The sequence below is a fragment of the Triticum urartu genome, chromosome 4 (assembly GCF_003073215.2).
Source record: "Triticum urartu cultivar G1812 chromosome 4, Tu2.1, whole genome shotgun sequence".
NCBI lineage: Eukaryota > Viridiplantae > Streptophyta > Magnoliopsida > Poales > Poaceae > Triticum > Triticum urartu.
The window spans coordinates 446,634,000-446,643,903 of record NC_053025.1 but is presented as its reverse complement, the minus strand read 5'-3'; positions in this window follow the sequence as shown (position 1 = coordinate 446,643,903).

Below are 9,904 nucleotides of genomic sequence, written 5' to 3'. Positions count from 1 at the left end.
AAGCTGACTTATCCAACTCTGGACAAGATTGCTCTCATTGTCTTCATCCTCGAAGACATAGGTTTTGGTTAGGCATCACTTCAGTCATTCTAACTGGTTCTTGGACCCCACTTAACAGTACGGTGGTTCCTATGACTCAACACAAAAGAAAAAGAACTACGAAAGATCTAAGTCTTCGAGCTCCATAGGCTTCATAACGTGTCTTCTCTTGTCATAGTCTTCAATGTGAATATCTTCACATACCACCTTTGACTTCAATGTCTTCATACATTTTTAGGGGTCATCTCTGGTAGGAAAACCGAATCAATGAGGGACTTCTACCTGTGTTATCCTGCAATTCTCACAAACACATTAGTCCCTCAACCAGGTTTGTCGTCAATACTACAAAACCAACTAGTGGTGGCACTAGATGCACTTACAATCTCCCCCCTTTTTGGTGATTGATGACAAACTGGTTGAAGTTTTCAACGGGCTTAAAAGTATGTGTGATGAGGACATCAATACCATTGTTACACCCACAGCCCCTACTGTTACATATACTGGACCAATTACTAGAGCTCGCGCACGCCAATTAAATTACCAGGTACTTTCGTTTCTTGGTAATGATTCTAATGTTCATGAGATTATGATGCTGCCTAAATTGGATACATTTGTTTTGCTTTCAAATGAAGGGCCTAGCTTGGAGAAGGATGAACATTGGAGCAAGAACACGCATGAAGTTGATGGCATGCGCAAGGGGATCAAGAATGGAGTTACAAGTGATGATTTCAGGACTTTGAAGCCGCCATAAGGAGTGCATGAAGCCATGGACGAAATATACAAGATGCCACTTCATAATATTCGTCCATAGGCTATTCTAGGTGCTGCGTCACCTTATTAATGGGCCAGGCCCATGTAATTTCGAAATACTTAAGTATAGGCTATTTTTAGAGTCCGTATGTGTGGGGAAACAAGAGTTAGGGTTGGTTTCGGACCCCCACACCCTCAAGGGCCACGAAATTCCCCTCTCTTCCTCCATATATACAGCCCTTAGGGCGTCGTTTAGACTTTGGGTTTTGTTTAGATTAAAAGTTCGCCATAGCTGCAACTTCGCGTACTTCGTTTGTGTCCAACGACCAGACCAAGACGTCACAGAACCCCACCTTGATCAATAAAGCTTTCATCTTGCAATATCCAGATTGCAATCTCAGTTTCTCTTCTAGTTCTATATTTGCTCGCATATCCACCAGTTAGTTGCATAAATTCATCCAGCTTTCCTTTGCTTTGTTCTTGTCGCTTGCCCTGCAGGCACAGGTCTCTTTGTTGGTTCGCTCGGTGTTTTCCCGTGCGAAGGTCAGTGTCTCGGTGATCGTGCTCCCCGGCGTGGTCAAGTAACCCCTCGGATAGTTGGGTATTAGCGACCTTAACTTATAGTGCGCCGCGCGACGGTTCTCGCTACCTCTCGTCTCGTAGTCGGCACTCTGCTGTGGCCAGTATTGGCTCGGAGCACTCTACCACAGGGCAATAATCCCTGTTCAGATATTGGCCCACCATTCATCCGCGCCAACACCTCGGCGCTTAACCCGCTTTGCCTCTATCAAGTGGTACCCAGACTTTCCAGGGTACTGGCCCGGGTGAGTTGTTTTTACACGCCTTTTTTCCGTAAGATTTGTTAGAGTTCGAGTCTGTTTTCATTATCTCTACAGCCCTCACGGTGTCAGGCGCGCAAAAATGCCACGGAAAAACTCCTAAATTGACGTGGGTTAGTTCATTCGGGATTAGAATTTTTCGCGGGATGTAACTCTTCTTAACATCTTTGGAGGCGTTGCCGATACTTTGGGTGAGGAGGCTCGCGCTTTCGGTTCGAGGAGGCGCACTATTTCCACCGCACGGTCGTGGACGGTTCTTGCATGGAGCATCAAGTTTGTTACATCATTGTTGGCTTCTGTTGAATATTGCGTTGCACCCCCTCGTCCTGGGCCCTGTGGCGTTCACATTTCCTATCGACTGGGGAGGTTCTCTAAGAGTACTAACGCTACCTTCCTATAGAGTGCTTGGCCCAGAAGTTTCTGGTCATACACGTTGTCTACGCGGCCTTGCCTTTCCGTTCCTTTCGTCTCTCTGTCTGATGCCGTTCCTGTTCTTGAGTATCTGATAGTTGCCTATTGGGCTATTTGTTTTCTTCCATGGGCTGCTTGGAGAAGATGAACTGAAGCACAGTTAAGCCATGGGATGATGAAATCGACGGGGAACAAGACGGAGTTTCTCATAAGTTGATAAGAGCGCCAAAGTCACCATATGCTTTCGATTTCAATCTGCCACATTCTCTAGGCACTACCTCCATTCTTGCGTTCGTAGTCCCTTCCCTCGCCTCGCTTGAGAAAACTTCGTCCAAAGGTTCACTTGTTCTGATCCACGCCTAAATGGCCCTTCCTCTATGTTAGTCACAACACACCATTATCACAATCTGTATCCCAAATATTATCCACCCGCATCCATCATACCTTCCTGTACTCATACCACATTACCGTACCAACCCCCAAGCTCCTGACGTAAGTTAAATATTTTGCCTCTTCTTGATGGACAGTATTGTCCACCCACGGCGAAGCCATCCGCAGATGCAGTTGGCTTCCTCCTCATCTTGATAGGTTGTTTCCGATCATACTGGTGATAGGAGTGCAATCTGTCATACATATCATGGTCGATTTTGCAGTGTCCTTTCCCCTTCTCTCTGCCCTGTACTGGCCGTTCGCCAGTCCCGTCCGAGCATCCGTCCTCACTCCAATGGCTTTCCACTCTTGCATGTTAGGGGACTACCACAATTGCGCGGAGCAAGAAAAAAGTCCTCGGAGGATCAATCTCGAGGCAGTTCTTTTGTAGGCAACAATTTCTTCACGGGCAAAATATTTTTTTCTTTCCCTAACCCCTATTTTTAAGGCTTTTCTGGTAGTCTTCTTTTGAGCCACGTGGCCCCAATCATAGTGATTCTTTTAGCCTCGCCACTTGTTTACTCGGCCGTCGTGCGCTCAGCCTGGTTTGCGGCTCGCGGACTTTTCTGCGCACAGAAATTCTACTCAACAAAGCTCGGCCACATTACCATTCTCGTTTCTTATTCGTGCCCATTGTGCACACTCCTGGGTTTATTTTCTAAAGTCTTTTCTCACCGGCAGGGTATTCAGAGTTTTTTGCGACTACCTCTGCGCTATTTATAAGGGTGAATCTTCTTTCCGCCAAAAAACAAGAGAGTCGCGAAATAATAAAGCGAATATCAAAGCATGTTCTCACAGCTGTGCCTTACTTGCTATCTCTTCTTATTTCTCGGTAGCGCCGTGATTTTGTCTACTGTCTCACATAGGCCTAGGCGCGTTTCTCTTATGCACGTGCATCTGAGCAATAAGGACCTAGCACAGTACCACAATTACTTCTCGGACAGATGGGAGGTTGAATGTGAGCCTATGCTTTCATTTCACAGGTTGTGCACCTCGTACTTAGGAATTGATTATCATCCTGCTAATTTCAAAGGGCCACATCTTAGTAGTGAACGAATGCAATGAATAATTTTAAGCAAATTCAAAATATGAGGCAGCAGCCAATTCTCCCACTGTTTTTTTCCTTGTGCTTTATTCCGCTTCAAAAACAGCCCTAAGCTATAGTAGACTAATAAAGACTGTTCCCAGCTTACTACTCGACAAATCAGCTCTCTACGTACTTCAGTTGTCGTTGGTCTGGACACTCTCCTTCAGGCTATATGCGGGTTCGAACAGCAGTCCACAAGAGACATCAGTTTATGTGTCCACGAGCATACTTTTGACTATCTAAGCACCCAGGTTTGCCAAACCATCTCCAAAGTGACTTACACACAATTGCCTGTAATCACGTAGCTTCCGCTTGAAGGGATCAAAGAACTGTAAGGTATTTTGGCAAGATTCGAGCATTCCCGCATTTGACGGGATTCATGTAGGACACCGGGAACAGCCACTCTCAACACAAAAACAGGAACATCTAGTAGTTCATTCTGTAGGATCATATCTCTTCGTGTGTTTTCCTAAATTAGCTCTGGACTTTAAAAACCATGCATCGGCAAGGAAAATTCTCCCCCCCAAACAAGCAGCCGACGGAGACTGACTAGGTAGAACAATGATCGATTCAGGAGTTGCATTTATGACTGAATATAGAGGTTTTCAAGCTCAAATGGAAAAGTTCGTGGCAATGGCGAGTTTGCTAGGATTGTGGGTGCTAAAAAGACGAGAACGATTTGACTAGAAGCCTATGGAGAAGAATAGCATGCAATTCATTGGATGAAGACGATTCGAAACAAAGAATCGAGATACACAGGTTATATATGAATTGCTCACAGCTATGCTGCGTATCTTCCCGCACTCCACCCACCCTCTACCCCTTCGGCTGCACCTAACGCACCCTCTCAACCAACTCACAGACGACGACTACCTACAAGCATCGCTGAGGGTAAAACACACAGCCTCCGTCACACAAACAGGAGCGAGCCGAGTTCCCTCTTGCACCTGGCCAAACTGTTGGTGCTGCTGTTGCTACTTCTGTGGCTCCTGCTGCTGATGCGGAGGAGGATGATTTTGCTGGCGATTACGAGGATGAGGTTGATCAAAATCAGAACTACGTGCCACCACCAGCACAGCAACCATCAGGTCGTCCACATGCAAATAATGGCAATGGTAGGGCTCACCCTCAGGTACGAGATCATGACCATCTCCCTAAACTAAAATTGAATATTCCACCATTTGAGGGTAGATATGTTCCTGATATATATCTTACTTGGGAGTTAGAAACTGAACAACGATTTACATGTTTACAATATCCCGAGGAGAGACGTGTTCCTGCTGCTGTTTGTGCATTCACTAGTTTTGCATGTGTTTGGTGGTCTGAGCATTGTAGATTATATCCTATTCTGGCTACTTGGGCTGCTTTGAAAACTGCTATGCGTACTCGTTGGGTTCCACCATATTATCAACGTGAATTACTTCAAAAATTGCAGCGCTTAAGACAGGGAAAAAATTCTGTAGAAGAATATTATCAGGAATTACAAACTGGCATGATTAGATGTGGTATTGTTGAGGAGAATGAAGCTATGCTTGCACGTTTTATGGGTGGATTAAATAGAGAGATTCAGACCATTCTAGAGTATAAGGAGTATACTAATATCACTCGTTTATTCCATCTTGCTTGTAAAGCTGAACGTGAAGTGCAGGATCGACAGGCATTGGCGCGGACTAACTTTTCTGCAGGTCGACTCTTCATCATGGACACCGTGCATCCATCTACTTCCACACGTTCTGCTTCACCGGCGCCTCCGTCGGCTGCCACCTCCAACCGTGATACAATAAAGCAGGCACAATCACCACTATCTGCCAAGAGCACACCTTCTGGGCCTGCAAAGAGCTCTTCTTCATCCATGGCATCAACAGGGCAAACACATGATATTATTTGTCGACGTTGCAAGGGTGGAGGTCATTATGCGAGAGAATGCCCATCTAAGCGTGTGATGATTGTTACTGAGGATGGTGGGTATGAGTCCGCTAGTGACTATGATGAGGAGACTTTGGCTCTTATTACACGTGACGAACACGGTGGAGACGATTCTGATCATGAGACGCAATACATGGCTCCTGAAGATGCTGACAGGTATGAATGTTTAGTTGCTCAACGTGTTTTGAGTGTGCAGGTTACACAAGCTGAGCAAAATCAGAGGCATAATTTGTTCCATACAAAGGGAGTTGTGAAGGAACGTTCTGTTCGCGTGATCATAGATGGAGGGAGTTGCAACAACTTGGCTAGCATGGAGATGGTGGAGAAGCTATCTCTCACCACAAGACCACATCCACATCCTTACTACATCCAATGGTTCAACAACAGCGGCAAGGTTAAGGTAACACGTACTGTTCGTGTGCATTTTAGTATCTCTACATATGCTGATTATGTTGATTGTGATGTGGTACCGATGCAAGCATGTTCCTTATTACTTGGTAGACCATGGCAATTTGATAAAAATTCTATTCACCATGGTAGAAACAATCAGTATACTCTTGTTCATAAGGATAAAAATATTACTTTGCTTCCTATGACTCCTGATTCCATTTTGAAAGATGATATTAATAGAGCTAATAAAGCAAAACAGGAGAAAACTAAGAGTGAAAATCAGATTGTGGCAAAAGAATTTGAGCAACAAATGCAGCCTAATAATAATAAACAATCTAGTGTTGCTTCTGAAATTAAATTGAAAAGTGCATGTTTACTTGCCACCAAATCTGATATTGATGATCTAGATTTTAGCAAATCTGTTTGCTATGCTTTTGTGTGCAAAGAGGCATTATTTTCATTCGAGGACGTGCCTTCCTCTTTGCCTCCTGCTGTCACTAACATTTTGCAGGAGTTCGCCGACGTCTTTCCACAAGACGTGCCACCGGGATTACCACCTATTCGCGGGATTGAGCATCAAATTGACTTAATTCCCGGTGCATCATTACCCAACCGTGCACCATACCGTACCAATCCAGAGGAGACGAAGGAGATTATGCGTCAAGTACAAGAACTGCTCGACAAAGGTTATATACGCGAATCCCTTAGTCCTTGTGCTGTTCCTATCATTTTAGTGCCGAAAAAGGATGGTACGTCGCGTATGTGCGTTGATTGTAGAGGCATTAATAATATTACTATTCGTTATCGTCATCCTATTCCTAGGCTAGATGATATGCTTGATGAATTGAGTGGCTCTACAATATTCTCCAAAGTTGATTTGCGTAGTGGTTACCATCAAATTCGTATGAAATTGGGAGATGAATGGAAAACAGCATTTAAAACTAAGTTTGGATTATATGAGTGGTTAGTCATGCCTTTTGGGTTAACTAATGCACCTAGTACTTTCATGAGGTTAATGAACGAAGTTTTACGTGCTTTCATTGGACGATTTGTGGTAGTTTACTTTGATGACATATTGATTTATAGCAAATCTTTGGAGGAACATTTGGAACATTTACGTGCTGTTTTTATTGCTCTACGTGATGCACGTTTGTTTGGTAACCTTGGAAAGTGCACCTTTTGCACCGACCGAGTATCTTTTCTTGGCTATGTTGTTACTCCACAGGGAATTGAAGTTGATAAAGCCAAGATTGAAGCTATTGAGAGTTGGCCGCAGCCCAAAACGGTCACACAAGTGAGGAGTTTCCTTGGCCTCGCTGGTTTCTATAGGCGTTTTGTGAGAGATTTCAGCACCATTGCTGCACCTCTCAACGAGCTTACAAAGAAGGATGTACCTTTTGTTTGGGGTACCGCACAGGAAGAAGCCTTCACGGTATTGAAAGATAAGTTGACACATGCTCCTTTACTCCAACTTCCTAATTTCAATAAGACTTTTGAGCTTGAATGTGATGCTAGTGGAATTGGATTAGGAGGTGTGTTATTACAAGATGGAAAACCTGTTGCATACTTTTCTGAAAAATTGAGTGGGCCTAGTCTGAACTATTCTACTTATGATAAAGAATTATATGCTCTTGTTCGGACCTTAGAAACATGGCAACATTATTTATGGCCCAAGGAATTTGTTATACATTCTGATCATGAATCTTTGAAACACATTAAAAGTCAAGCAAAACTGAACCGTCGACATGCTAAATGGGTTGAATTCATTGAGACTTTCCCTTATGTGATTAAACACAAGAAGGGTAAAGAAAATGTTATTGCTGATGCCTTGTCTCGTCGTTATACTATGCTTTCACAACTTGACTTTAAAATATTTGGTTTGGAGACCATCAAGGATCAATATGTTAATGATGCTGAATTTAAAGATGTATTGCAGAATTGTAAGGAAGGGAGAACTTGGAACAAGTTCGTTCTTAACGATGGATTTGTGTTTCGTGCTAACAAGCTATGCATTCCAGCTAGCTCCGTTCGTCTTTTGTTGTTGCAGGAGGCGCATGGAGGAGGATTAATGGGACACTTTGGCGTCAAGAAGACGGAGGATATACTTGCTACACATTTCTTTTGGCCAAAGATGAGACGGGATGTTGAGCGTTTTGTTGCTCGCTGCACTACATGTCAAAGAGCTAAGTCACGACTCAATCCTCATGGTTTATATATGCCTTTGCCTGTACCTAGTGTTCCTTGGGAGGATATATCTATGGACTTTGTTTTAGGTTTACCTAGAACAAAGAAGGGGAGGGATAGCATATTTGTTGTCGTGGATAGGTTCTCGAAAATGGCACACTTTATACCATGTCATAAAAGCGATGATGCTGTTAATGTTGCTGATTTGTTCTTTCGTGAAATTATTCGCTTACATGGTGTGCCAAATACTATTGTTTCAGATCGTGATACTAAATTTCTTAGCCACTTTTGGAGATGTTTATGGGCTAAGTTGGGGACTAAGCTGCTTTTTAGTACTACTTGTCACCCCCAAACTGATGGACAAACTGAAGTAGTCAATAGAACATTGTCTACTATGCTTAGGGCTGTTTTGAAGAATAACAAGAAAATGTGGGAAGAATGCTTGCCTCATATTGAATTTGCTTATAATCGTTCATTGCATTCTACTACTAAGATGTGCCCTTTTGAAATTGTGTATGGTTTCCTACCTCGTGCACCTATTGATTTGTTGCCTCTTCCATCTTCGGAGAAGGTTAATTTTGATGCTAAAGAACGTTCTGAATTGATTTTAAAAATGCATGAGTTAACTAAGGAAAACATTGAGCGTATGAATGCTAAATATAAACTTGCTGGAGATAAGGGTAGAAAACATGTTGTGTTTGCACCTGGAGATCTTGTTTGGTTACATTTGCGTAAAGATAGATTTCCTAATCTGCGCAAATCAAAGCTAATGCCACGTGCTGATGGTCCTTTTAAGGTTTTAGAGAAAATAAATGATAATGCATATAAACTTGAGCTACCTGCAGATTTTGGGGTTAGTCCCACTTTTAATATTGCAGATTTGAAGCCTTATTTGGGTGAGGAAGATGAGCTTCCGTCGAGGATGACTTCATTTCAAGAAGGGGAGGATGATGAGGACATCAATACCATTGTTACACCCACAGCCCCTACTGTTACATATACTGGACCAATTACTAGAGCTCGCGCACGCCAATTAAATTACCAGGTACTTTCGTTTCTTGGTAATGATTCTAATGTTCATGAGATTATGATGCTGCCTAAATTGGATACATTTGTTTTGCTTTCAAATGAAGGGCCTAGCTTGGAGAAGGATGAACATTGGAGCAAGAACACGCATGAAGTTGATGGCATGCGCAAGGGGATCAAGAACGGAGTTACAAGTGATGATTTCAGGACTTTGAAGCCGCCATAAGGAGTGCATGAAGCCATGGACGAAATATACAAGATGCCACTTCATAATATTCGTCCATAGGCTATTCTAGGTGCTGCGTCACCTTATTAATGGGCCAGGCCCATGTAATTTCGAAATACTTAAGTATAGGCTATTTTTAGAGTCCGTATGTGTGGGGAAACAAGAGTTAGGGTTGGTTTCGGACCCCACCCTCAAGGGCCACGAAATTCCCCTCTCTTCCTCCATATATACAGCCCTTAGGGCGTCGTTTAGACTTTGGGTTTTGTTTAGATTAAAAGTTCGCCATAGCTGCAACTTCGCGTACTTCGTTTGTGTCCAACGACCAGACCAAGACGTCACAGAACCCCACCTTGATCAATAAAGCTTTCATCTTATATTCGCAATATCCAGATTGCAATCTCAGTTTCTTGCTTGTTCTTCGTTTGCTCGCAGGAAACAGGCCCTCGTGGTCAGGTTGATCATGCTCCGGCGTGGTCAATAACCCCTCGGAAGTTGGTTTAGCGATTGCTAAGGCGCGACGTCTCGCACGTTCGTAGTCGGATCGTCAAGGTCGACTCCCACAGAAAACGATAGCCACCATCTCATCGAAACATCGGG